The sequence below is a fragment of the Pan troglodytes genome, chromosome 3, assembly GCF_028858775.2.
Source record: "Pan troglodytes isolate AG18354 chromosome 3, NHGRI_mPanTro3-v2.0_pri, whole genome shotgun sequence".
In the NCBI taxonomy this organism is placed as follows: Eukaryota; Metazoa; Chordata; class Mammalia; order Primates; family Hominidae; genus Pan; species Pan troglodytes.
The window spans coordinates 5,227,977-5,233,496 of NC_072401.2; positions in this window are offsets into that span (position 1 = coordinate 5,227,977).

The following is a 5,520-nucleotide window of genomic DNA, read 5'->3' on the forward strand; positions in this document are numbered from 1 at the left end:
TAAAGATACAATGTCTGGCACTGTGGCTGCAGTTGGGTCATTAATTGGTGAAATTTGTCATAGTCCACTGCTGTCTGCCATGATCCATCCAATTTTTCCAGAGGTCGGGCTGCTGAATTAAATGAGGATATGATGACCATCTGTTTACTCTTAACGTTTTTGAGGGTGGTACTAATCTCGCTACATGTGAAATTGACTTTGGTTTACTATCTTCACCAAAGGCAGAGTTGTTTCGAAGGCTTTCCCTACTATAATGGTTTCCTCCCGGATTTTCCTACTACAGTAACTTTTACTCCACAGGTAAAGGAACCAGTATGAGAGTTCTGGCAAATTGTCTATTCTGACTATACTTTTGGGAACTGGAGAAATGACCCAGTGGACATACTATGATATGAACCTGAGCCCTGAGTCCATTTATACCTGACTCTCACCTGTTTCTACCCTCATGGGGGAACCATGATGGCCCTTTGGCATTTTTCAGTGTCAACTTGGACCAGGTATCAAACAGTTCTCAAAAGACTTGGGCATTTCCTTTCCTTGGTGTAAGATCAGCCAAAATAATGTCCAGAGGCTTTTTTGGGAAGATATCAGGGAATCATTTCTGTATACTCTTCAGTGTTACATGGTCTCTCATCATGGAAACAGGACTCTTTTTTAATGAACAAATTCTAGAGAATCCATTCTTAAAAATGGGCAAAGGATTATGACTTTCCATGGGAATGGCTGGAATCAGAATTCTGCCATTTATTTATTTATTTTTGTTGCTACATAGTAGATTTGCATATTTCATGGTGCATATGATAATTTAATACATTTGTATAATTTACAAAGATCAAATCAATGTAATTGGAATATCCATCACCTTAAATATTTGTCTTTATGCTAGAAACATTTGAATTATTCTCTTCTAGCTGTTTTGAAATATGCAATAGATTATTGTTAATTGTGGTCACTCTATTGATCCATCAAACACTACGTCATATTTCCTCTGTCAAACTGTATATTTGTACCCATTACTCAGCCTCTCTTCATCCTCCTTTCCTCACTACCCTCCCTAGCCTCTGGTAACCACCAATCTACTCTCTATCTTCATAAGATCCACTTTTCTTTAGCTCCCACATATGAATGAGAACTTGTAATATCTGTCTTTCTGTGCTTGGCTTATTTCACTTAACATAATGAACTCCAGTTTCATTCACGTTGCTGGAAATGACAAGACTTCATTCTGTCTTATGACTGAGTAATATTCCATTGTGTATATGTGCCACACTTTCTTTATCTGTTCATTTGTTCGTGAACACTTAGGCTGACTCCATATTTCAGCTACGGTGAATAGGGCTGCAATAAACATGGGAGTGCAGATATCTCTTCAATATATTGATTTTCTTTCTTTTGAATATATATCCAGTAGTATAATTGCTGGGCCATAAGGTAGTTCTATTTTTAGTTTTTTGAAGAGCCTCCATACAGTTTCCCACAGTGGCTGTACTAATTTACATTGCCACAGTAGTATATGAGGGTTTCCCTTTCTCTACATCCTCACCAGCATCTGTCTTTGATGACAAATGATAAAAGCCATTTTAACGAGAGTGATATCTCATTGTGGTTTTGACTTGCATTTCTCTGATGATTAAGGATATTTAGTATTTCTTAATATACCTGTTGGCCATTTGTATGTCTTCTTTGGAGCAATGTCTATTCAGATCTTTTGCCCATTTAAAATCAGATTATTATTCTTATTATTATTATCATTATTATTCTTTGCTATTGCATTGCTTGTGCTTTTTATATATTCTGGTTATTAACCCCTTGTCATATAGATGGTTTGCAAACATTTTCTGTCATCCAGTAGGTTGTCCCTTCACTTTGTTGATTGTTTCCTTCACTGTGCAGAAGCTTTTTCGCTTGATGTAATCCTATTTGTCTATTTTTGTTCTGGTTGCCTGTGCTTTTGAGGTCTTACACAAAAATATCTTTGCCCAGACCAATGTACTGGACTATTTTTCCAATGTTTTCTTCTAGTAGTTTCATAGTTTCAGGTCTTAGATTTAAGCCTTTAACTCCTTTTGACTTGATTATTCTCCTGCATATGGTTATCCAGTTTTCTCAGAACTATTTATTGAAGAAACTGCCCTTTCCCCATTGTATGTTCTTGGCACCTTTGTTGAAAATGTGTTGGCTGTGAGTACATGGATTTATATCTGGCTTCTCTATTCTGTTCCACAAATAGATATAACTGACATTTGCAGAACATTTCACCCAGCTGCTACAGAATGCACATTATTTCTATCAGCACACGGAACATTCTTCAGAATAGAACATATGTGAGGCCATAAAAGAAGTCAACAAATTTCTAAAAGGTAGAAATTATATCAAGTATTTTCTCTGGCCACAGTGGAATAAAACTAAACAAGAGGAACCTCAGAAAATACACCAACACATGGAAATTAAGCTACATGCTCCTAAACTACAAGATGTCAATAAAGAAATTAAGAAGGAGATTAAAAAACTCCTTGAAACAAATGAAAATGGAAATACAACATCCCAAAATCTATGGGATAGAGTAAAAGAAATACTAAGAGGAAGTTTATAGCAATAAATCTCTATATCAGAAAAGTAGAAAGATTTTAAATAAACAACCTAACAGTGCATCTGAAGGAACTGGAAATGCAGGAATAAACCAAACCCAAAATTGGTAGAAGGAAAGAAAGAATAAAGATCAGAGCAGATATAAATGCAACTGAAATTTTAAAAATACACAAGATCAATAAACAAAAAGTTGTTTTTTTGAAAAAATAAAATCAATAAACCTTTAGTTATACTAAGAGAAAATAAAAAGAAGACCCAACTAAATAAAATCAGAAACAAAAAGGGAGGCATAACAACTGAGACTACAGAAATACAAAGAATCGTTAGAGACGATTACAGACAACTATATGCTAACCAACTGGAAAATCTAGAAGAAATGGATAACTTCCTGGTTACATACAACTTACCAAGTCTGAACCATGAAGAAATAGAAAGCCACAACAAACTGATAACTGTAACAGGATAAAAGCCGAAGTCAAAAACTTTCTCATCAAAGAAAAGCCCAGGGCCTGACAGTTTCACTGCCAAATTCTACCAAATATTTAAAAAAGATCTAATGTCAATTCTATTCAAACTATTCCGAAAAAATTGAAGAGGAGGGAATACCTCCAAACTCTTTCTACAAGGCCAGTATAACCTTGATACCGAAACCAGACAAGAACATAATGAAACAAGAAAACTACCAGCCAGTATCTCTGATGAATACAAATGAAAAAATCCTCAACAAAATACTAGTAAACTGAATTCAATAACACATTAAAAATATTTGTATCATGAAGTGGGATTCATCCCAGGAATGCAAGGATTGTTCAACATACGCTAATCAATAAACATGATACATCACATTAACAGAATCCAGAACAAAAAACAAATGATCATTTCAATAGATGATGAAAAATCATTTGATAAAATTCAACATCGCTTTATGGTAAAAACCCTCAACAAACTTGGCATAGAAGGAATATACCTCAAAATAATAAGGACATGTATGACAAACCCACAGCTAACATATTACTGAATAGGGAAAAATTGAAAGCCTTTCTTCTGAGATCTGAAACAAGACCAGGATGCCCACTTTCACCACTTTTATTCAATATAATACTAGAAGTGCGGACAGAGCAACTAGGCAAAGGAAAGAAATAAAGGGCATGTGGAATTGGAAGGAAGAAATCAAATTAGCCTTGTTCACAGATAATATAATCTTATATTTAGAAAAACCTGAAGACTCCATCAGAAAAAGGTTACAACTATTAAACAAATTCAGTAAAATTGCAGGATACAAAGTCAACATACAAAAATAAGTAGCATTTATATATGCCAACAGCCAACAATCTGAAAGAGAAATCAAGCAAGCAATACCATTTACCATAGCTACAAAAGTTATAAAATACCTAGGAGTCAACTTAACCAAAGTAATAAAAGATCTATGCAACAGAAACCACAAAACCCTGATAAAAGAAATAGAAGAGGACACCAAAAATATGGAAAGATAGTCTATTCTTGTGGATAGGAAGAATTAATATTGTTAAAATGACAATGCTACTCAAAGGAATTTACAGATTCAATGCAATCACTATCAAAATACCAATGACATTGTTCACAGAAATAGAAAAAATAATCTTAACATTTATATGGAAACACAAAAGACCCCGAATAGTCAGAGCAATCCTGAAGTAAAAGAACAAAGCTGAAATTAGCCAGATGTGGTGGTGCACACCTGTAATCCCAGCTATTCAGGAGGCTGAGGCAGGAGAATCACTTGAACCCAGGAGGTGGAGGTTGCAGTGAGCTGAGATCATGCCACTGCACTCCAGCCTGGGTGACAGAGTGAAACTCTGTCTCAAAAAACAAACAAAAACAAAACAAAACAAAACAAAAAAAACAAAGCTGGAAGTATCACACTACCTGATTTCAAAATAGACTACAAAGCTATAGTTACCAAATCAGCCTGGTACTGGCATGAAGACAGACACATAGACAAACGGTCATTCATTCTTGTTCTCTTTTGATTATACATTGTGATACCTATTCTTGGTTTTCTAGCTATCTTACCTTAGGAATGCCATATTCTATTAACTATGTCTATAGGTATTTGTGGATTAGGGACCCCTGGTTTCCTATTTAGGGTAATTATCCTGACAATTAAGTGCTGCCCCTCTACTCTGCTATTCTGGGATCTTATCATCCCCATTGCTACTAAGTAGCCCAATTTATCATAGCATCTCTCACCATTGGCCCAGATTACAGAGGACAGTCACTAGGAGCTTAATGTTATTTCTGCTGCTCTTCCTAGAGCATTTAATGCAGTCTTGGTAAATGGAGCATCCTTCAAAGCCTTCCTGGAGAACAGAGTTAAAGCCAATAGGTTTTCTGGTTTGATATACATATCCATAAGGCATGGACACTTTTGTTAATCTCTTGATCCCTTCTTCTAGAACATCCTATCACAGTTCTGGCATCTCTAGTTCATATAATTAGGTCCATCACTTTTCCTGAGCACCTAAAAACAGCATGTTAGAAACTTCTCCTGGGCCCCTTGCCAAGATATTAAATGCTATAAAATGAGAGAGTGTCCCATGCCAATAAAATCCCCCGTACCCAGCTTTATATTCCAACTTTTCAATCCAGCACCTTCGGGGTCTGCTCCTGAGAAGATGCTCAACTTCCTGCTGGTATATATTAGCCAGTCCAGAAACTTCACTGGGACCTATTATCCTGGTCATCCTTTAGAATACTTACCACTTCCCTACCTGGGTCATGCTGAGATTTGAGGCTACCTATTAGTCTGATGGCTAGAAGAGGAAATGAGGAAGATTCTGAGGAGGAAAAGTGCTGTCTTGTAGGGCATCCACCTCACTAGACCCATGTACGGTCTTCAAGCTGTGGACCCCCATTAACTTCCAACAAGGGGGATGGGCCACTCTGTAGGGT